The sequence below is a fragment of the Hemicordylus capensis genome, chromosome 5, assembly GCF_027244095.1.
Source record: "Hemicordylus capensis ecotype Gifberg chromosome 5, rHemCap1.1.pri, whole genome shotgun sequence".
Classification (NCBI taxonomy): Eukaryota; Metazoa; Chordata; class Lepidosauria; order Squamata; family Cordylidae; genus Hemicordylus; species Hemicordylus capensis.
This window is the reverse complement of record NC_069661.1, coordinates 107,058,892-107,081,949: the sequence shown is the minus strand read 5'-3', so window position 1 is coordinate 107,081,949 and position 23,058 is coordinate 107,058,892. Positions and strand designations below refer to the sequence as shown.

Below are 23,058 nucleotides of genomic sequence, written 5' to 3'. Positions count from 1 at the left end.
GGGCAAAGAGGCACCTTTTACCGTGGTGATTCTCTTTATTTAGCAGGGGGAGAGTAACTGGCCCTATCCACCCCCAGCACAGTACCCCAGTGACTGTTGCTGGTGTCTATCTTGTGTTTCTTTTTAGAATGTGAGTCCTTTCGGGACAGAGAGCCATCTTATTTATTTATTATTTCTCTGTGTAAACCGCCCTGAGCCATTTTTGGAAGGGCAGTATAGAAATTGAATTAATAACAACAACAACAACAACAACAACCACTCACTTCTATAAGGGACTGCTTTAAATATGTCACTCTCACCTCTAACAACATAGCTTAGGAGTTTGTTCACATAGTATTTAGCCCGTCTTTCTCCCCCCGCCCTGCCCCCCCACACACTGAGGTTTAAATACGGCTGTGTTTTTCAGAAGTTCAGCAAAGTGGGTAATGTTTTTTACCCATACATATATTTATCTTATATCCTCACCATTGTTAGGCCTCCTAGAAAACCCCCCACTATTTTTTAATTAACTAGGAGGGAGGAGTTGATCTTAAGAATGCATCTTAAGTTCTAGCTCTTGTTCATGACAGGTGAGATGTGTTCTGTGTACAGCCAGATTCCTTTGCTGTATGAAATTATAATTTTTGACAGATCCCTTAGCTTTATTGACAGATCCCTTAGCTTTATTGGACTGTGTTTTTATGTAATGTCCACAGATCATAACTCTGTGATTAATTAGTCATGTTTATTAAAGTTCCTTGCACTACACACACCTTTAACATTGAAATGTAAAATCATATATTTCATCAGTTGCCAGATATTTTAATTTATAATCCTTAAACTAATTCAGGAAGCACGAAACTTTTCCCTTTATTTCAGTTTCGTTGAAGAAGATGATCCCAGATATTCATGGAAACTCTCTTGATTGTCTTGGCTATCCCTTCTTCTTGGAACTGTCGGTACAAATCAAAATCATACAGTGGATATGCTTCCAAATGCACATCTGGATGTAAATATAGGTGACCCTTGTTATCTGAAGTTTCATGGACTGCAGTTTCAGGTATCCATTGATGGGTCTTAGAGACCCAGTTTCTGTATCTGTGACATGAAATATAGTCAATTTTTGCCTATCTGTGGTTCCTGAGTGGCTGAAAATGACTTTTGATGTCATTTTAAGCCGCCATTTTGAAGCACGGAACCACTTTGTGGATCTTTTTTTGTTTAAAAATATTAAAATGAAAAATAAGAGGGGGGGGATGGGGGGCATTCCTGGAGACCTGGAGACCAATGTACTAGGTTTTGCTACCCTCTTTGCCCCTCCCTGCTTTTTAGAGGTTGTTAAAGCTCAATGAACCTAACCCCCCAGTCCCCACAGGGTTAGGGTTTCTTAATTTGTGGTTTCATTATCCACAGAAATTGGTGGGAATGGAACTCCTGTGAATAATGAGGGGCCCCTGTACAGATTTGGATGTGCCTCCACATTCTTTATTCCCCAACTAGATTTCTTTCACAATAATTTGCTCATTTAGCTGCTGATCATCCCCCTGCCGCCCCCAATGGAAAGTTAGCAGAATCAGACAGTGGGTGGATTTAGGATTATATGCAATGAGCAGAACTACAATATCAAAGAAAGACATTGAACCTGGATTGCCAGTACATTCCTAATATTAATACTTCATATGGTGCAGACCTCTTACTAAGGCACTTATAAAGCTCAGTAAAACTACCCAGATGGTTCAGATAGCTATGAAAGAAAATTGCCACTTGAAGGGAAGTCAGTAGTTGCTGTTACTGTTTTAAAACCTGCTGTCCTCATACCTGCAGAAGACAAGCAAATGGGGCACTTGTATCTTCAGCCACAGTGCCTATAACAAACCTGTTTCAGAACTCTTCACCAGATATTTGCTCATGGAGAACTGTAAGAAAGAAAGAACTTATTTATTTGGTGACTAAACAGAGTTGCCAGCAAATTTTGACACAAATAAAAAGTGTGAGGCAAATTTGGAGGTTCCTACATAGGAAAAATGTCTAAGGAACTAAAAGGGAAGCCAAAGAGTTTTAAGAATAATATGCAATCCCTTACAGAAAGTAATATTAATGCAGATTGTTAATCAAGCAGTACTATGGACTTTGCCTCTCATCAGCACAAAGTGTCAATGTGTGAGTCCACACAATGAGGCTATTCACACGATGGAGGAAAACTGGGCTAAGGTAGCCCAGCCCAGTTTTCCTCCATTGTGAGAACCACTGGGCTCGTGGGTGAGCCTGGTGGCTCAATGGTGGCTAGCCTGCCAAAGTAGCCCACCCCTTAAACAAGGTTAGTGGAGTGATTGATCCGCTATCCCCGTTTCTTTTATTATGATTTGCCACAGTGCAGCTCAGTGCCGCGACAACTCACAAGGAGACCCCCGACCAGGAGGCTAAAACAAGGCTCTCAGCATTGCCCCCCCAGAATGCCCCACGTGCTCACACGGGGCATTCTGGGGCTTCCGGGGGCCAGGTGGCCCCCGATCCCCACTGCCTCTACTGGCTCTGTGACGAAGCCAGTAATTGTGTGGGCAGCTGATCTGGCCACCAGGGATGGCGCGGCAATCATACATGGGGAGGGGCAAGTTAACTGCCTGAAGCTCTTCTCACTGGTCTTGAGAAGATCTTCAATAACGTCTGTTGAGGTTTTCCTTTTACCTTGCTTCCACACGACCAAATACTGGGAGCGCACAGCTCCCAAATCTGGGTAGAACACAGTTTTTGATTGTGTCGATGTCCTCGATGTATAGTGAGGAAGATCTGGGACCACCAAATTTGCCACCAAATTTTACCTGGCACAGACTTCCAAGCTAAACTTATTTATGTATTATTAGAGCAGAATTTTCTTAGGAATAATATTAGCAAAATTCCTCAAAATGGTGTGGTACATTCTTAGGAAATACCAAGATTTGGTGGTAGGCTTCATTTATTTATTCAGGTAAAAATTTTCTTTGTTTGACTAATCAAAGCTAAACTGTTCTAGAGGTTGTTCACATGACCGAGTGGGTGGGGCAGCAGGTAGGTTACGGGGGGAAGGCTGATTAAATTCACCTTCCCCCAGATGAGTGCTGGGACTGTGGACCGCACTCCCAGACAATCCGTGCTGCATGCCACAGTGTGGAACTCCAGAGACCAGGATTATGTATTCTGGCCTCTGGATATCCCACAATGCACTGCATGGCATGCAAGATGCATTGGGGATTTCCCCAGGAGACGAGTGCTCTAGGTGCCTGTCTCTGTCAGCCTGTTTGCTGGAGCTGGACATAGCCGTGACAAATAAATGATTCCAGAGCCTAGATTAAGGGCTCGCTCAAACCCTTAATCCTGGCTAAGAGTTTAAAAGCAGGGCTAAGTGGTGCTGCCCCACTGGGATATGGCCTGATCACGGCAGATCTCACACATAGCCTAACCTAGGCTGGGCTTCCTTAGCCTGGGTTTGAGTGAGCTTGAGAATAGCCTCTTTGTCTGTATTCCTAAATAACTAAATTAGGTCATTCACACAATCAAAAACAGTGTTCTACCCAGGGTTGGGAGTTCTGTGTGCTCCCAATTTTTGCTTCTGTGGAAGCAAGGTAGGAGGAAAACCTGGGTAGCTTTTCCTTTTGCTTTCACACAACCACTTTCTTCCACACAACCACTTCTACCTAGGTTTTTCTCTTACTGTTCTTCCACACAACCGAAAATTGGGAGCCCACATAGTTCCCAAAACTGAGTAGAACACATTTTTGATTGTGTAAATGACCACATTATCTTAATGAGAGGTTAGGCTGTTGTGTTAGCCTAAGCATTAATCTCCTGCTAGAGATCTAGTAGGCTGTTGGGAGTGGAGTATTTTTTTAAATTATTTTTTAATTTAATTTATATACCACCTAGTATAAAAATCTCTAGGCAGTTTACAGAATCAAAACATACAATATAACACATTTAAAATTCATTAAAAGAAATTATAGATAAAAACATGTTAAAAACACATTAAAGTTTTTAAATACCATCTCAGTTGAAGGCCTAGGAAAACAGGTGCATCTTCAGGGTCCTCCTAAAAGCAAACAGAGAAGGAGATGATCTTTTTTCAGCAGGGAGCACGTTCCAAAGTCCTGGGGCAGCCACAGAAAAGGCCCAGTCCCTAATTGCCACCAAACGAGTTTGTGGCCCCCGTAGTCGGACCTCTCCAAATGACCTTAACAGTCAACAGGGTTCATGACAGAGAAGGCGCTTTCTTAAAAACCCTGGACCTAAGCTGTTAAGGACCTTTTAGGTAATAACTAGAACTTTGTATTTTGTTTGGAAACCTATTGGCAGCCAGTCCAGTTCTTTTAGAATTGGTGTTATGTGGTCCCTTCGGGTAAACCCAGAGACCAGTCTAGCTGCCGCATTCTGTACCAATTGTAGTTTCTGAACTACCTACAAAGGCAGCCCCACGTAGGGTGAATTACAGTAGTCAAGCCTAGAGGTTACCAGAATATGTACTACTGTTTTAAGGTCACTAAATTCCAAGAATGGACATATCTTATCAGCTGAAGCTGATAAAAAGCACTCCTGGCCACAGCCTCAACCTGAGAGACCAGGGAGAGTTTGAGATCCAGGAGCACTCCCAGACTATGAACCTGGTCTTTTAGGGGGAATGTAACCCCATCCAGAACAGGCAGATCTAAGCCATCTCTCGGATCCCAACCCCCTACATACAGTACGTCCATCTTGCTTGGATTTAACTTCAGTCTGTCATCTCCCATCCAGCCCAATCTCACCTCCAGGCAGGCACTTGGGGGGGGGGGGTCATGCCATTTCCTGATGAAGTTGGTATGGGAAAATAGATCTGGTTGTCATCAGCATATTGATAGCACCCCAGACCAAACTTCCTGACAATCTCTCCCAGCGGTTTCATGTAGATGTCAAAAAGTGTTGGAGACAGTATGGAGCCTTGTGGAACCCCACACTTCAGCTCTCGCTTTGCATAGCAATAGTCTCCAAGTGACACCATCTGGAATCTGCCAGAGAGGTAGGAGTGGAACCACTGTAAAACAGTGCCACCCAATCCCACCTCCCTCAAGCGACCCAGCAGGATACCATGGTCAATGGTATCGAAAGCTGCCGAGAGATACAAAAGGATCAGCAGAGTCACACTCCCTCTGTTGATCACCAATTGGATTTTTTGTTTTTCCCTCCTAGCAGATGACTGTGTCTGGTTTGTGCTGTATACTTGAACTGAGATCTGGTCTATAGTACAATATTTGGCAACAAAGGTTAAAAAATATTCTCCTCTCTAAACTGTCCCAAGCAGTCCCAGAGCCACTGTATTTTGTGGGGAGCCAGCTGAGCCCTCAACCACATTAGGCCTGGTGACAGCTGAGAAGAGGGGTAGTGTTGGTTAGGTAGGCACTGGTCAGGAATGAAGCAAGTGCTCAGTGTGAGAGCTCCTGTATGAGATTGTTCAGGGTGTTCTGTAGGAAACCTTGGGGATTTATTGATCAGAGACTGCAGGAGACCAGTGGTAAACTGGAGCAGTCCCTGGGTTTGAAAAGTCTGGGTTTCAGTACCAAGTTTCATAAATAAGATAATATATACCTGCCCTAGACCTTTTCACAAACCTAAGGATTATATGTGACAAGCAGATCAGCATGCTGCAAGCTAGAAACCCTAAGTGGACTGGAGTCCTCCACAGAATCATTATGACAATATGAGGACTGAAAATAAATGTGTTACTAGGGACGTGCTATCGCCCTCCGGATCAAAATGCTGAGAGTGACCTGGAGTTGGAGATGCAAATAAGAGAGGCGTCAAAGAGAGACAGAGCAGTAATAATGGGTGACTTCAATTACCAACACATAGACTGGGTAAATTCACATTCAGGTAAAGAGAGAGAGGCCAAATTTCTAGTCATGCTAAGTGACTGTGCTTTAGAGTGAGTCACGGAACCAACCAGAGAGATAACCTTGGAATTAATCCTGAGTGGTGCCCAGGACCTGGTGCGAGCATATGTGTGAGTGGAGAATTGTCAAGGAAGTCTAACAAAGATGTGCTGGACTTTAGAAGAGGAAACTTCTCAAATATGAGAGAGCTGGTTAAAAGAAAGTTGAAAGGGAAAGTCAGGAGGGTCAAAGCACTCCAGAAAACATGGAACTTATTTAAAACCACAATACAGAATCTCAGTTGGAATGTATACCAAGAAGGAGGAACGGTACCATCAATTTCAGGAGGATGCCAACGTGGCTAATAAGTAGAGTCAGTGATGCTATAAAAGGGAAGAAGACTTCCTTCAGAAAATGGAAGTCCTGCCCAAATGAAGAGAACAACACTGGCAAAAGAAATGCAAGGAAACAATATGGGATGCAAACAGAAAGTTTGAGGAGGATATAGCTAGAAGTGTCAAGGGGGAAACAAAAACTTCTTTAAATATATCAGAAGTAGAAAACCTGCCAGGGAGGTAGTTGGTCCCTTAGATGATGAGGGCATGAAAGGGATTATTAAGGAGGATAAGCAGATTGCAGAGAAGCTGAATGAGTTCTTGGCATCTGTCTTCATAGCAGAGGATACTGACCATATACTCTCTCTGGAATGGAGCTTCTCAGGTTTAGAGGGTGAAGAACTGGGCCAATTGGAAGTGACAACGGAAGATGTTCTCAACTGTCTTCAAAAACTAAAAATTAATAAATTGCTCAGGCCAGATGGCATCCACCCAAGAGTTCTGAAGAAACTCAAATGTGAAATTGCTGGTCCCTTGCAAAAATATGTAACTTGTCCCTACAATCAGGCTTTGTACCAGAAGACTGGAAAGTAGTCAATGTAACTCTGATTTTTAAAAAGGGATCCAGGGGTGATCCGGAAAATTAACAGGCCAGTTAGCTTAACTTCTGTGCTGGGCAAATTGATGGAAAGCATACTTAAAGACAAAATTGTTAAACATTTAGAAGAAAAGGCCTTGCTGAAGGAGAACCAGCATGACTTCTGCAAGGACAAGTCTTGCCTCACTAACCTTTTGCAGTTCTTTGAGAAAGTCAACAGGCGAATAAAGGTGATCCGGTTGACATAATATACTTAGACTTTCAAAAATATTTTGACAAGGTTCCCTACCAAAGGCTCTTGAGTAAACTTAGCAGTCATGGGATGAAGAGACAGGTTCATGTGTGGATCAGTAACTGGTTTAAGGACAGGAAACAGAAATTAGGAATAAATGGGCATTTTTCACAAGGAGGGAAGTAAGAAGCGGGGTCCCCCAGGGATCGGTACTGGGACCAGTGCTCTTTAACTTTTTCATAAATGATCTAGAAGTTGAGGTAAGCAGTGAAGTGGCCAAATTTGCAGATGACACAAAACTATTTAGTATAGTGAAATCCACAGCTGATTGTGAGGAGCTCTAAAATGATCTCTCCAAACTGGGTGAGTGGGTGACAAAATGATAAATGTGGTTCAGTGTAAGCAAGTGTAAAGTGATGCATATTGGGGCAAACAACCCCAGCTTCACATACACACTGATGGAATATGAGCTGCTGGTGACTGACCAGGAGAGAGATCTTGGGGTCATGGTTGACAGCTTATTAAAAGTGTTGACTCAATGTGTGGCAACTGTGAAAAAGGCCAATTCTCCATGCTAGGGATCATTAGGAAGGGGATTGAAAATAAAAATGCTAATATTATAATGCCCTAATACAAATCTTATACAAATCTATAGTGTGGCCACATCTGGGGTACTTCATAAAGTTTTGTTCATCATATCTTAAGAAGGATATTGGGACTGGAAAAGGTGCAGAAGAGGGCAACCAAGATGATCAGGGTCCTAGAGCACCTTTAATTATTTATTTAATTTATTTAACACATTTGTATAGCACCCAAAATGCAAGTCTCTGCAAGTTTCCTTCCTTATGAGGCCAGGCTACAGCATCTGGGGCTCTTTACTTTGGAAAAGAGGCAACTAATAGAAGACATGATCGAGGTGTATAAAATTATGCATGGACTGGAAAGAGCGGGCAGAGAGAAATTTTTCTCCCTCTCTCACAAAACTAGATCCAGGGGCCATCCCATGTAATGGAAGGTAGGGAAATTTAGGACCGACAAAAGGAAGTACATAATTAATCTATGGAATTCTGGGATGTGGTGGTGGCCACCAGCTTGGATGGCTTTAAAAGGCGCTTAGACAAATTCATGGAGGACAGGTCTATCAATGGCTATTAGTCTGGTGGCTGTGGGCCACCTTTAGCCTCAGAGGCACGATGCCTCTTAATACCAGTTGCAGAGGAGCAACAGCAGATGAGAGGGCATGCCCTCATGCCTGTGTGCTCCCCAGAGGCATCTGGTGGGCCACTGTGTGAAAGTGATTAGATAGGATGTTGAATTAGATAGGCCTTGGACGTGATCCAGCAGGGCTGTTCTTGTGCTGTTATGGGTTTCTGGACCTGGAGTGCAGATCACCACTCTGTCCCAATTTCTTTCTATGCTGAGGAAATTTCCAACACAGCTGGGTGGACTTCTGCTTGGCTGGCTTGCAGCACAGAGTCAAGGGTGGAGCAAGAAGTTGGTTTCCTGTCATTTCTGTGGCAGCTCTCTTATACTAGTTTGATCTTCCAATCTGAACATAGAATTCTTTTCGGGGTCTCCATGAATGTCAATACATATCAATGGTTGAACCATAAACTTCGCTTCACATGGTTAAAACATTTCTTTCTCTCAAGGAGAAGACCATGCCTTGGCAATTTTTATCTGGGACAAGCTGCTTCAATGTTTTTGTTGCAAGTACTTTTAGGACACAAACACTCTGACTTTGCAAAAGTTATGTGTGCAAATTACAGCTTTACAGTCTTTGAGATGCCGTGTGTGTGTGTGTGTGTGTGTGTGTGTGAGAGAGAGAGAGAGAGAGAGAGAGAGAGAGAGAGAGAGAGAGAGAGAGATGGGTTGGGGAAGGGGAGAAAGGGAAGACAGCTGGAATGCTTCAAGGGAACAAGACAATTGATTGCTATTTTCACCTACAATTGCCGCCATTAATCAATACAAAAGCAGTTTCAGTAACATATGTGTGACAACAGGATTCCAATTCAATAGTGCAATTCATTAGGAATCATACAGGGGAAAGCAATACAAAGCATATGCAGATTCAGCCACAGAGTACATTTCCTTAGGGGAAGGTCAGCTAAAACAATTACATTCCTTTAAAGCCACTTTGGTTGTTGCTTTCTAGGCAAAAGGGCAGTTTATGAAGATTTCACTATCCCTTTAACCAGAGAGTTCCTGGCAAGGAGCTTTGGATGGGAGACAGGTCTGAGCTTAGACTTCTGGATCCCAGAGCCTAATTCCAAATGGGAGGCAAGGGCTATAACATTCTGGGGAGTCCAAGTGGCTGTCCGGGTGCCTAGTATCACAAACAGAGCCAGTTTCGCACACAGTTGAAGTAGAAGGAATGGTTACGCAACACCATATGAACCATCTGCTGTCATCGACAGAGAGACGGGAGGCTATAGGAGCCCCTTCTAACCTTCCAAGATCAACTGACCTCCCAAGGCACTGAGTGTGTGCCTCTAGGTTGGATTCGCCTCAGACCAGGCTGAATCAATTCCTGATTCAGAGCTTGCTGACTCAGTTGTTTCTCCAAGTGATGCTCCTGAGTCTGTTCAGTCTTTGTGCAATCTTGATGTGCCTCTGACCATGACGCCTCCACCTCAGGGGCGTAGCTATAATTGAGCAAAAGGGTTCAAAGAACACAGGCCCCCAGCTCCTGAGGGCCCTCTAGCTCCATCCCTCCCTATTTTCTTCATTATCTCCCTCACTCGGGGGGGGCCGCCAGAGAGAGGGATGAACACGGGCCCCTTCTCCCCTAGCTACGACCCTGCTCCACCTCATTCGTCTACCCAGCTTCAAAGACGTTCTGTCATGCTAGACTTGTAGATAGCAGCAGCCAGGAAAACATGGGCAGAATAATCCCACCTCTGTTGACCTTTAAGATTGGGTAGTCTACTTTGTATCTCTAGTCAGTTTTCTTTTTGGTTCATCTTTGCTTGAATATGTTCTTGTTCTAACAGGCTTTGGGGAGAGGGATGTGGCAGCCTAAGGATTAATCTCCTGCTGTGTCGGAGATTTTATAGGTTGTTGGGGGCAGAGTTATTTATTATTAAAAGGGAGTGCCTAGCAGAAGGCTGTGTCTGGTCTGTGTTCTGTGCTTGGATTGAGATCTGAGCTACACTACAATATCTGTCTCAATAATTCAATGACTGGGCCTATACTAAGTATTATATTTGAGCAGGCTTCCATGCCAGGAATAATGTTTTTTTTATGTTTAGTAAACACAGCCCTTCTCATTAATTTAGTTCATCATATTTGCACAGGGAAGAAAACATGTAAAAAGTATATCTGCTGGTAGAAGATTTTTTTTAGTATGCACAGAAGTACATAAAAAGCATTAGTCAAACTCCAAATCACTGTGTCAACGAATCACTCCCATCATTGTTTAAACTCTGCAACTAGTCTTATCTTCATGTTTGTGCCATCAAATGCATACACTGAATTGCCTTTTTACTGTTGCCATGGCCCTGCAGGACCATGAAACATAGCTTTCAGTATGAGATACTGGAGCTTACAATTTCATTTGAATATATCACCACCAAACAGGCACGGAAGCTCATTCTGCCAGTAAATATTTATTAAACAGGTGGTCCACACCGAACACAGGCAAAGGGAGGAAACAGCTGACTCATAGTTATACTGCCATCCCTGATAAATGAGACATTGACGTGTTTTAAAGGTTCTTCCTTGAGCTTGAAACATTGGCATTAAGTCTTCTGTCAGTCTAGGACAGACTAATCAAATAGGCTGAGGTCAAAGTATTGAACGCTAGCATTTCAGCTTTTAAAAAAAAAGTTTAACAAGAATTAGAAACCCCAGTCACTTTGAGAGGGGGCCGATGGAAGGTTTTTTTAAATTATGAGGATGGGATGGAGGCTTACCTATGATGATAGCATGATGTATCTCTTTATTTTAACATGAAAAAGCCACTGGTTTTGCAGGCAGTGGCGGCAGTGCTTAGAAGCACTACTGGTTTCTTGGCTGCTCGTTGTCCAACCATCATTTTTCTTCCTGGAATGCACTGGGAAAAGACATAACATCACGACAGCCAGGCAATGAATAACTGGGGGACAAGTGGCACTTCTAAGCATTCTGTCACTGCCCGTAGAAGTGTCAGCTTTTGAGGATGTAAGGATGTAAGGAAAGAAATACACTGTGCTGCTGCTGATGCTGTAGGGAAGTCCCTTGCTCCACCTTCAGAATGGTGACAATCTTTTGAGGGGCCTCCACAGGAGACTTTGAACTCCTCCCCCATTTCTGCTGCTTATGCAAACTGTGGCAAAAATAATGGGAATTTTTGAGTTGACCCAACTCTGGCATCCAATATTGCTCAGGTGTCTTAGCAGGCCCTCTCAAAGTCCCCCAAACTGCTTGTGTCAGCCATGCCACTCTCTGTGCAGGGCCAAATGACACATTATAAGAAGTTGCTTTGACACCACTAATCCCCATCTTCTCATTTAGCTGATAAAAAGTAACATGGCACCATCATGTTAGTGTTTCTCCCATGCAAGAAGCACCCAATGAAGTGATGGGATCCAAATTCAAGGTGCTGGTTCAAATAGATCCAATTCAAGATGCTGGCTATTGCCTTAAAAACCCTGAACAATTTGGGCCCTGGATATCTGAAGGACTGCCTGCTCTCAAAGGTTTCTGCCCACCCAACAAGGTCATCGGAGGGGGCTTCACTCTGTGTGCTGACACTGAGGGTGGCTCGATTGCCTTGCACATAGGAGAGGGCCTTTTGTGTTGTTGCCCCAGCCTCTGGAATGCTCTCCCAGTGGGTGTCCTTTCTCTGGCATCTGTGGTTACTTTAGAAACAAGAACTGAAAGCTCTTTTATTTCTTCGGGCTTTTATTATTTCTTGTTTACACAGTCAGACGGGTGTTATTGACTGGTTTGTTTTATCCAGACATCTAGTCCTTCCCAAGGACGTAGGATGGCTGCATTTTATTGTCAATGTTGTTGTTAGTGTTATAGATATCGTTGTAGAATATAGGCTGTTCCCAGTAAAGCTGCTTTTTGTAATTGGCTGATGGTGATTTCTGTGGCCCCTATGGTGTTGGGTGCTCTTCAAGGTCTTTTGGAACTGCACCCAGGGCACCAATTACCACTGGGATTATTTGGGTCTTTTTCTGCCACAGCCTTTCAATTTCAATTCGTAGATCTTTGTATTTGGTGATTTTTTCTATTTCTTTTTCTTCTATTCTGCTATACCCTGGTATTGCTATGTCGATTATTTTGACTTGTTTTTCTTTCTTCTCGACTACAGTTATATCTGGTGTATTGTGTGGCAGATGTTTGTTTGTTTGTAGTCAGAAGTCCCATAATATTTTTACATCTTCATTTTCTTCAACTTTTTCAATTTTATGGTCCCACCAATTTTTGGCTACAGGTAGCTTGTGTTTTTTGCAGACGTTCCAGTGTATCATCCCTGCTACCTTGTCATGCCTTTGTTTGTAGTCAGTCTGTGTGATCTTTTTACAACAGCTGATTAGGTGGTCCACGGTTTCATCTGCTTCTTTACAAAGGCGGCACTTGCTATTTGTTGTGAATTTTTCGACTTTTGCTCTTATTGCATTTGTTCTTAGTGCCTGTTCTTGCGCAGCCAGTATTAAACCCTCTGTTTCTTTCTTCAAGTTGCCATTCTTAAGCCATTGTCAGGTCTTGGTGATGTCTGATTTCTACTTATATTATGCAAATATTGACCATGCAGGGGCTTATTTCTCCATTTTCCTGCTCAGTTCTTGACTTGTTCTTTCTTGTAGGCCTGCTTTGTTTCATTGGTGTTGAAAAGTTTCTCGTTATTGACCATCTTAAGTGCATCTTCTTCACTGTCCCTTATATATTCTTCAAGGCCTCTTTTCTCCTCCTCTTCTGTTTGATGGACTTGCAACATTCCTCTTCCACCTGAGCTGTGAGGGAGGTATAGCCTATTGACATCACTGCGGGGGTGCAGAGCATGATTGATGGTCATGATTTTCCTGGTCTTACGATCTAGCATCTCTAGCTCTGCCTGGGTCCAGTCTATTATTCCTGCAGTGTATCTGATAACAGGTATAGCCCAGGTGTTTATGCCTTGTATGGTGTTCCCGCCATTGAGTTTGGACATTAGGATTTTTCTAACTCTCCTGATGTATTCACTTCCAATTTTTCTTTTAACTTCAGTGTGTGCAATGTTATCAGCCTGGAGAATGCCCAAGTATTTGTAATGTTCTTTCTCTTCCAGGTTCTTGATCTTGCTTCCATTGGGTAGTTCTATTCGTTCTGTTTTTGTTATTTTCCCTCTGTTCATTATTAATGCAGCACACTTGTCTAGTCCAAACTCCATTGCTATATCGCTACTGAATATACGGACAGTTTTTAGCAGAGACTCAAATTCTGACTGGGACTTTCCATACAACTTCAGATCATCCATGTACAGCAGGTGGTTTATTTTACTTGATGTTTTAGATGTTTGGTATCCGAGGCCTGTTTTGTTTAGTATTTTTGAAAGTGGGGTCATGGCGATTACAAACAACAGAGGGGATAGTGAGTCCCCTTGGAGAATGCCTCTTCTAATGCTAACCTGTCCAAGTGTCTTGCCATTGATTGTTAACTGTGTACTCCACATGCTCATTGCTTTTTAAATAAATATCTGAATGTTTTTGCTGACACCAGTTGTTTCTAAACATTTTAGTATCCATGTGTGAGGCAATGAATCGAAGGCTTTCTTGTAGTCAATCCATGCAACACTTAGATTTGTTTTTCTTCTCTTGCAATTTTCTAAAATCATTTTGTCAATCAGCAGCTGGTCTTTTGTGCCTCCGGTGTTCGGGCAACTTCCTTTCTGTTCAACTGGATTTTATTTTATTTTATTTTTATTTATTATTATTTCTTGTTTACACAGTCAGACAGGTGTTATTGACTGGTTTGTTTTATCCAGACATCGAGTCCTTCCCAAGGACCTGGGATGGCTGAATTTTATTGTCAATTGTTATAGATATCGTCGCAGAATATAGGCTGTTCCCAGTAGAGCTGGTTTTTGTAATTTGCTGATGATGATGATGATGATGATGATGATGATGATGATGATGATTTTACATTTATACCCCGCTCTTCCTCCAAGGAGCCCAGAGTGGTGTACTTCATACTTAAGTTTCTCTTTCACAACAACCCTGTGAAGTAGGTTAGGCTGAGAGAGAAGTGACTGGCCCAGAGTCACCCAGCTAGTATCATGGCTGAATGGGGATTTGAACTTGGGTCTCCCCGGTCCTAGTCTAGCACTCTAACCACTATACCATGCTGGCTCACCTTTTACTCCTTCAGGGTTGACTCTCTCTCCTTTCCAGCTGCTCTGTCTTTGTTTTTATGGCTGTTCCTTTTTGGTATTTTTATGGTCTTGATTGATTATAATATATATGTGATTTTATGAAATTTTACGGTATTATGTTTTGTAAACTGCCTTGGGATAAGTTTTATAAAAGGCGGTTTTATGAAAGGTGACCAGTTCGGTCTGATCCCCATCGAACCCCGTCCCCCTGGACTGGTCCTGGACTGGTCTGCAAACTTTTTTTTAATTTTAAAAAATTTAAATGGAAAAGCAAGTACCTGTAGCCCCTTCGGGGGGCTTGCGGGGTGTGTGTGTGTCAGCGCGGGTTCCATCTCCCCCTTCTGGCCTTCCTCATCACCGCTGTGGCCGGGTAAGTGAAGCTTTTTTGGCTCTTTCGGGCCTCCGTAAAAGCGAGCGGCCACCATTTTGGCCACTGATTGCGTTGGTGTGTCTGGCTGGCTATTTGGCCCACTCTCATTTCTCCTCCCCCATCTCTGTGTTGTCTTTCTACTTAACAATACCTGAAGAGGGCTTAAGAGGTGTGAAATTAACATTTTGTGTGAGGGTGAAAAATGCTAACTAGTTAAAATGTTTCTAAAGTGCCTCTTAAATTAAAATTACATTATATAAAAATAAAACAAAACTAGCTTAACCCACACAGATCATCTGCGTGCTAGTACTTGATTGCTCCCCTCACTCCCTGCCACAGACCCCTTCACCTCAGAGATCTCTCCACCCTCACCTGAGCTGCATCCTGCTCCTCCTCCTCCATCCGGTTGCTTCCATCCCCCTCACCCCTCTTGGTCACTCCTCCATCCCTTTACTCCACCCCCTCACCCCACTTCGTTGTGGCTGCAGCATTGTGGAACCTATTGGCCAAGCTGCAGCCCCCTATCCCCAGAAACCTTCCCACCCTCACCCGAGCCCCACTCCTGCTCCTCCCCAGAGGAGCAGCAGCGGTTGACCAGGCCCTTCCTTGCTGCCGCCACCGCCATAGCCACTCATTCCCCTCAGGCTGCTGACAGGCCCAGGCCAGTCCCTTGCCTGCCAGCCTCCCTCCGCCAATGGCTTCAGTAGCCCCAAACAGCAGCAGTGGTTGACTGGGCCCTTCCTTGCTGCCAATAGGTGCCACCATGGCCGCTCGTTCCACTCAGGCCTCAGACAGGTTTGGGCCCATCCCTCGCCTTTACTTCTCCCTTTCCCCTCTCTTCTTTCTCTCTCTTTCTCTTTCCTCCACTCACTCTCCCCCTGTCTCCCTCTCCCTCTCTCCCCCTTCCTGAGTTAACAGATCTTGTTCATCTTGTTTCCTCATCTAATTCGCACAGTGGCAGCCTCCTTCTCCTGAAGGGACTCTTTCCTCCCTCATGACCCTTCTCTTCACAGACCCCTGCCATCTATCTATCTATCTACTATCTTCTTTTCCTCTACAGTCAAGAACATCTTCCAAACAGCTGCATTCCAACTGAACTTAACCATCACAGGCTCCTCCTCCCTATCAGCATATGGAATCCCCAACGCCCAGTCACCACGGTGCCACAGGCTCCTCCCCAGCACCTGCATATGGAATCTCCACTTCCCAATCACCACGGTGCTTCTGCTCGCAAACTCTCACGAAAGCTGTCACATATGGGATTAGCCACAAGTATGCCTTGGAGAATTTTATATATAGTTATTAAATAATAAAACTGTCACAATTCAAAAGAAACAAAAGTAAAAATCCCAAGTGTAATTTGCATCATTTTTATGGTTTAATTATTTTAATTTGAACTTTTAAATGCTTTAATTGTTTTAACATTTCTTTCTTGGTTTGTTTTATTGTAGTAAACCACCTAGAAACTTCGGTAGTGGGTGGTTTACAAATATGGTTAAATCAATCAATCAATCAATCTCAGCCAGCATAAATTTGGCCCACCAACTTATTTTGGTTCTATAATCCTGGTTTACGATAATCAAACATAACAACTGAATTTTTCATGCCATTTGAAAAAAACAATCCTAGCTATAATACAGCTATTTATTTTCCCCTTTCTGCCCCTCTAAGTCTGAGGGTTTTAACAGGCTATGCTCCTCAACCTCTGAATCAGTAACTTCATTTCTCCATATCAGGATTCATTCACACTTACTGGCAGTGTAGCTCCTTCTCACATGGCCATCACCTGATATGAAGGACAATGATAATGGCATGAAAAGGAGCCATTGTTGACCCCACCCATATTTCCTTCAGGTATATATTACGAGCCATAGGGAAGTGGCTCCCCCACTGCTCCTGTTAAGTAAGAATTGAGCCTCATTTAGATCCTCCTGACTTTCAGTGTGGCACTGTTGACTATTATCCTTACCAAAAATAGAAGCTAAGTAGTCCTTAAGCATCTGTGCATACCCAATATTCATCCTTAGTGTGCAATTTCTCAGCTGGGATCCAAAGAGCTACTTTAGTTGAGTCCAAATGCATTACCCCCTATCCGCTCTGCGTTTAGACTGTCATGTACTGCCATAAAGTACATTATCTTATTCCCTCCACACAATCTTCTTTTGAAATAAACCCCCCTTTCTATTCGTTATAATTATATTTTTGTGTTTTTGCCTATCTCATATAATGCCCTGCTTCTAAACATGGGTAACAAAGAAAAGTGCATTGCAGCATCATGGCCAAAGCCCAGTCAGTTATATCAATGGTCCTTACAACTAACTGTGACTTATGCTTTGAGTGTCAGCTGATTATTCACCCAGTTAAATCTGATCCCTCTGTGTCCTGTTTTTCAGCTTGCTTAGAATGCAGATTGCAGCTCACACATGAACTGTTGATTTAAAGATATTTAGCTACTTTCAGCATTAAAAGCCATCCGTTCTTTAGTCCAGTTCACCTCATTAACCTCCTTAGCTTCAGAAAATGTACCTTTGGAAAATCAAATGCCTTAGCTGCAGTTCTAGTTCCAATTGCCCTTCCAGTTTAATAACTCTTGATCACTTAACCTAAGGTTATTCCTGAGAGCTATTTATTCCATCATATTCTTGTTACTCGCCTGAACCAAATCCCAAATAGCATTTTCCCCTTGCAATGGAGCCTGAGCCTGACATGCAAAATGAAGCAGATGAACCTTTTCCAATCATTTCTCTTCATGCTAGGAAAAGCTTCACATTTTAAATTTCTGTGTCAGACTGCTGTTGGCACAGGTGCAAGGCCACAACCTATACACTCTGTTCTCCTGTATTCCTAATAAATATTAATAAATGCTTCTTCTTCTTTTTTAAAAAAAGATATTTTCTGAATAAATATAAAGGTGCACCATCCTACGCATGTTTATTTGGAAGTAAGTTGAATGGGAAAAGAGGCGTTTGAGCTTCAGCTCTGCATAGGCTTTTGGTTCACATTTGGGATGCATCCCAAGCTGCTAGTTTTGACCTATGTAGCTTCTGGATATTTTCAAGGCAGTATTTCTGTGTGTCTCACATGATATCTAATGCTCAGCTAAAAATAATTTCTTAGGGTGGAACTACAAGTTGGTTGCCTTGTGGTCAAGTGCTTAAGATTCAGTGCTCTCACTGCCACATACCCGGTTCGATTCCCAGTAAGGGGAAGGTGTTTGGGGGATGGGGCCATAACTCAGTGGTAGAGCATCTATTTTTCATGCAGAAGGTCCTAGGTTCATTCCCTGACATCTCCAGGTAGGGTTTGGAAAGAGTTCTGTCTTAAACCTTGGAGAGCTGCTGCCAGTCAGTGTAGACAATACTGACCTAGATGGCCCAATGGTCTGACTCCGTATAAGACGTTCCTGTGTTCCTAAGGTGCAAAGAATACCTTTTGCAGGGTACCCAACCTCTGTCTTTCCATACTAATGCATTTTCAGGGAAGAAGTGAAAGAGAGGTGCTTCACCAGCCTACCTATTATCTCCTGCAACTGTCTCCCTGCTATTTTACTGTTTCACCCCAGAAAGACTCAGAAGCCAGATGAAGCAGAAAAGTTGCGGGGACATTTGATGCTGGATCTCCCGATTGCTAATCCAATGCCCTAGCTTTTACATCTATGCTGGCTTTCAAAACCCAATGTGCACAGAGAGGCAGTCATGGTCACTACATCCCCATGTTGAAGCTACCCCACATTCTGTTCCAACTGCCTTCCAGTTTAATTTGACCAGTTCCTAACATTAATTTTAGAATAGAAGCATAGGTGGTCTGTTGCACATATCCTATTGATTTAAAACCATGCAAAGAGGAATGTTGATGTGGCCCTATATTAGAATCAGCATTCCTTTTCTTACTGTGGCTTGATCAAAGTGCATTTCTAAATTGTAAGGGTGAAAGGATAGAAACTGAAACCATGGCAAACTGTACACACGGAGCAGAATAAATGAAGTCTGCAGATCAAAAGCAGAGAAACACCAGATTGCTAGTTCGCCACTGCTTCTCAGTTTTGGAACCCCCATTCTAGGTAGAGATTCAGATGGGAGAATAAGCCTCCCTAGTCATTCCTTGTGCGGACCCTCTAGAGATAAGTTGAGCTGAAAGTGCAGGTAAATAACACAGGGAAACGAGTCCATTGAAAGCTAGAATAATTGAAAATTTTTAGGAGCAGTCTACACCAAGCTTGGGTCTGTAACAACATGACATTATTTATATTCGTATTTTCTCAGAGGAATGTGATAGAAAGGGTGGGGGAATGTGTAGTCTTATTTAAACAATCAGCACGTGCTAAGCCAGCTGGTGCAGTCTTCCGGGACAGAATATATGGGTCAGCACATTGCATTATCAGCAGTTTTCTTCTCTGGTGAAGCCACCTGCCTGAGTAAATAGACAACATGGGGCCCCAGTGCACAGAAATTGCATTATTAAAGAGACAGCTTTCTAAATTTGTGGCCTACTTAGACATATTTCCCCCCAGAAACCAACTAAACCTTGTCATAAGGAAGTCCTGTTCTTTATAAACAAACTTCAAGCACACACCTCATTCGTTTAGCTGTCATGGATGCATATGAGCAACAGCATAATTTCTACCCACAGTAGACAATGAACTTACATGGTGTTGTTTTTTTAAACCAAACCTCTTTTGAGATAATTCTATATCATGCCATAGTTTACAGGGTGCTTTATAAGTTGGGGATTTTTAAAATCTTATTTTGCCTTTGCAACAACACTGTTGGTTTGACTAGGCTGAGAGTGATTTTCTAAAGATTATCCAATGAGTTTCATGCTTGAGGAAGGAGCTGATTTTGGTCCTAAGGTTGTCAACCTGTCTTCTGTGCTTGAGCAGTACAACAAGCAAAAATGCAATAGGTGAAGCTTATCCTGTTTATACAGTATACTGGGGGGGGGGGATTGAACTTACTAATCACTCAGCCCTTAGGGGCAGGGAAGCAGGGGAAAATGGCATTCCTAAATCGTCTTCCATCAATGTGCAATGCCAGTATCTGTATTCTGTACTACACTGTGCACTAATATGGTAGCAGAAGAAAGAAAAGACTGGTTCAAAGTATTGCCCAACATCTGAACTAACCAAATGAGATGTGCCAGTGTTGTGGACTGGATCAACTAACTCAGCAGCAGCACTCACACAGGAGGAGATGGATTTTGATGACTTCCTCTTCCACTGGAAGCCCCCTTTGTCATCCAAATATATGTCCCCTGAGGGTTGTGCAGGCTTTGGGGATATATTTTCAGGTGACACATGGGACCTCAAAATATGTCCCCACTTTTCCTGGAGAACTTCCAGGGGAAATGGAGGTCATCAAAATCCTGCCACACATGTACAAGCACCAGTGTTGCTTTAGTTCTGGTGCAACTCACAGAACACAGACACTTTACTAGTTAGGTTGTCAGCCATTATGTAGCAATAGCAATAGGAATAGCAATAGCACTTACATTTATATACCGCTTTATAGCCGGAGCTCTCTAAGCGGTTTACAATGATTTAGCATATTGCCCCCAACATTCTGGGTACTCATTTTACCGACCTCGGAAGGATGGAAGGCTGTACACAAATTCACATATACATAAACTAAGAAACTACTATATCTGAACTACAGAGACCCAAAACCTGATAAGTACCCTGCACTTTGCTGTAATATGTGAATATTAAAGTAAAGTAAAGTATGCTGTCAAGTCGGTGTCGACTCCTGGTGACCACAAAGCCCGGTGGTTGTCTTTGGTAGAATACAGGAGGGGTTTACCATTGCCATCTCCCGCACAGTATGAGATGATGCCTTTCAGCATCTTCCTATATTGCTGCTGCCTGATATAGGGGTTTCCCATAGTCTGGGAAACATACCAGTGGGGATTCGAACTAGCAATCTTTGGCTTGCTAGTCAAGTCATTTCCTCACTGTGCCATTAGGTGGCTTCATGTACATGTTGCCATACTCCAGTTGCTCATAAATTTCAATTTAAAAAGCTGAACCGGGCCCATAAGAACCCATAAAAAAGCATATTCATGAACTCTCGATCTTACCAAAGAGGAGCCTATTGGTACATTCCCTTAACCAAAAACCCAGCTCACACATCGTGTTAATCACTTGATATCTCTATATGTCTTTAAACTTGCGACTGGTTCACAGGTACATACCCCTATGTTCGTTTTAAAAGGGAACATGGATAACGACCCCCTCAAATACATGCTACAGCTAGCATTGGATAAAATGTATGAATAACCATATATGGATACAGATCTGGACATGTATACCCTGTACACAGATTGTACAATTGTTGACATAACCTGAATAGGGTTGGAATAATCCTTATTCATTTATTATGTGATCTTCATCCCATCTTTCCACTTAAAAGAGCACCCAAAGCAGTTAGCAACTGCAACAATTAAAAAAAAGTAGACAGACAGATTATAACAAACATGCATATGTAAACCATCACCTGATGACTGGAAGCTGAATGTGCAAACTGATTTGAAAAGCAGTAGGCTTGTTCACATAAACATTTGGGGATGAGCAGAAGGGCAGGAGTGGTCCTACATCATGACTCCCAGATGACTAGTACCTCTGTTTGGGTTTGCAAACAGATAATTAAGGCATTGGCCACCTGCAGAGCAGAAATTGGGAGCTGGGTTTGCCGAGTGTGGAAGGTTTTATTCCATCATCCATCGTGTCAGTAGACAGGCAGCTCTCAGTACATTATCAGCTGCCCTCAGATTGTCCACGAAGGGGCAGGAGGTAGGCCCAGCCCCGCTGAAGCTGTTGCAAGCAACAGAAGCATACACTGTGATGTACAGAATGGCACATTCACAGATGGAAGCCTCTGTAGCTGCAGTGCTCGATTGTTTAAACGGCTGCCAGGTCCCAGGAACAACTTAAAGTGTTGCATGCACTCAGATGACCACCAAAGGGTGGAGGTAAGAAGGCTCTGTTGTCCTCCTACTTCAGTTTAGAGCAGGGTAGAGGATCTGGGTTTCAGAGATATGAGAAGCTGGGTTGGCCAGATTCCCGTGGCTTCACACAAGCCTGAATAGCTGGATTTACTGCCTCCTACCTTGAAATGGATGGTCATGAGAACAGCTCTATTGTGTTGGCGGTGAAGGTAAGGTACTATGCAAATGCTCTCTGTGATGTCTGTATCCCATTGACGCAGCAAGTCATTTCTAGGCTGCAGTGGTTAAAGGTAGGGATGTGCATGAAGTGTTTCATGCACATCCAGGGGGGCGGTGTGCGGAGAGCGGGACTTTAAAAGGAGAAAGGCAGGTCCTTGCTTTCCACCACCCCCTGCCACCCCTGAGCGGCGCTGTTTGTATCCAGCAGCTGGCTGAATACAAACATAGAGCCTGGCTGCTGAATAAAAACAACACTGCTGAAAACAAACAGTGCCAGGCTCTCTGTTTGCCCGGCTGCATCTTGCTGGAAACAGGAAGTTCCCTGTTCCCAGAAGCCTTTAGGCAGCATCAGGAAGGAAATGGCATCTGAGCATGTGCGGACGCCATCTTGAGTGTACATAAACACTCAAATGAATACAAACAGTTCACTACTGGCTGCTGAATACAAACAGCACCACCCACGGGTGGTAGGGTGTGGCAGAGGAGGAAGTAAGGGGCAGGCAAGTCCTGCCTTCCTCCTTTTAAAGTGCCTGCTTGCCCCTGCCAAAATGATACAGCTGGGGGAGCTCGAAGCATTTTGGCACTTTGAAATAGAGGTGCCAAATGCTTTGATCACATCCCTAGTTACAGGGCTGAACATGCAAGTGTGTGAGCCAACCCTAGATGGTTGGGGACCACAGCTATGGAAACCTCTACACCTTGAATACAGATACCATGATGTCCTTAAAGAGTAGCTTTGTGCATGATTATTTCCTTGTGTCACAGAATCTGTTTGCTTTCATGCAATAAGTTTAGCCTACTAAATCTAGTGAGCAGCTACCCCAACTGGGGAAAAAAAAATCCAAGCACAAACAAAACCTTCAAACGAAAACAATCAAAATAATTGGAAACAGATGGGCTAAGAAAAATGCAGCGTAAGTGTGAATAGAAACGAAAAGAACACATGAAAATCTGAAAGTCAAAGCTATTCTCACTGGAATGATTTGCTAGGGGTTGGCTTGCAATGAAAGCTCTTAATGTTCAGAAGGCTAGTTCAAGATCTAGGTTTTGTGAATTAATCAACATATTCTTGTGATGAAAAAGGTTATGCAATGCATTATGTTGGCTGCATATTAATTGATGAGACTGAATTGATGTCACTACTTTGCCTAAGTTATGTTTCAAATGGACA

The 23,058-nt window shown here is 43.1% G+C and overlaps 1 long non-coding RNA gene across 1 annotated transcript; it reads right to left on the bottom strand.

Annotated features, from left to right (window-relative positions):
* Window positions 1–723: 723 nt before the first annotated feature.
* LOC128325965 (uncharacterized) lies at window positions 724–22,188 on the bottom strand. The gene is made up of 4 exons (XR_008307768.1): window positions 21,830–22,188; window positions 3,996–4,042; window positions 1,856–1,895; window positions 724–932 (listed from the first exon to the last, which is right to left on the bottom strand). It is a non-coding gene; the product is annotated as an uncharacterized LOC128325965 (long non-coding RNA).
* Between the last annotated feature and the right edge of the window lie 870 nt (window positions 22,189–23,058).